Consider the following 1,327-nt stretch of genomic DNA (forward strand, 5'->3'; position numbering starts at 1 on the left):
GGGGGGGGGGAGGGTTTAAATTTAAGACTCTCGTGTTTATTGATGTTCATTAGACGATTTGAACAGAGTATGTATTTAGATACTTATATACTCGTGTATATCGAAATGCAGACGATGGTACGAACGCGTGATGCGTTCTCTTTTATTATTATTATTATTATTATTATTATTATTATTATTATTATTATTTAATTTGTAAAGATATTTTTTTGTAATGAATAGTTTTGTATCACGTTTTGTACGATAGTGGGAAATAATCGAGTATGGGGTGTCCTTCGATGATCGCGATTGAAATCAACATAAACGCATACTTCTATATCTTTGGAATAACATTAAAATAATGGTTAGGTCATCGTCAATTAAATTCATTCATATTTGAACAAAAATATTCGACAACTCTGATCGATAACGTTTCAAACTTGTCACTAAGGTAATTTCGAGCATCGAAGGGCTTGTAAGAAAAATTGTTCTCTTTTTCTTCTCGAATAATCATTGTTAATTTTGTCTTCTTTTTTCTAAAAGACAATTAGTTTTTAAACGAAATATTTTGCGTTTACTCGATAAAATCCCACATTTTCCTTCTCGCAATACTCGACAAAGACAATCGAACGTTTCTCGTGGGATTAGCTAGCGTTCTCGGTGCTTTCCCATTTTCACGAGAACGTACAAAGAATAATAATATAATGCAAATAGAAAACAAACAAATAAACAAAAAGTAAAAAAGAATGAAAAGAAAGAAGAGAAAAATAAAATAAAATAAAATAAAATAAAATATAAAGTAAAATAAAATAAAATAAAATAAAAATAAAATAAAATAAAATAAAATAAAATAATAAAATAAGAGATAATATATATGTTCGTACCACCGTTGCGTCATCATCGTTTCTCTGGCACCATGACCGAGTCTCGATAGCTCGATAGCGTTTATTAGGCGACTGACTTCCGAATTATAGTTATTCTAGTCGCACTGTGGATTCATAAACGAGATAAAAAACCGATAACATTCAAACGGGAAAACTATGGGGCTAGGGGGGGGGGAGGTTAAGGGAGAAGGTGGGTTTTGATCGTAAATGTTTTATCGTCAAAAAAAAAAAGAATGGTTACCATAGGAAAGAAACAAAAAATTGATGAAGGGGAATTAAAAGGGGCTGATTGAAAGAATGAAATGCAACAAAAAAAAAGAAAAAGAAAAAGGAAAGAAAGAAGAAACATAGACGAAAATATGAAAAAAAAAAAAAAAAAAGAAAAAAAAATGAAAAGAAAAGAGAGAAACGTAAAGATGTTAAAACTTTTTCGCCGCGTGTCTCTTCGAGTCTGTTCTTCGCCC

Source organism: Polistes canadensis, unplaced genomic scaffold (assembly GCF_001313835.1).
Source record: "Polistes canadensis isolate GaletaPanama2010 unplaced genomic scaffold, ASM131383v1 scaffold_122, whole genome shotgun sequence".
Taxonomy (NCBI): domain Eukaryota; kingdom Metazoa; phylum Arthropoda; class Insecta; order Hymenoptera; family Vespidae; genus Polistes; species Polistes canadensis.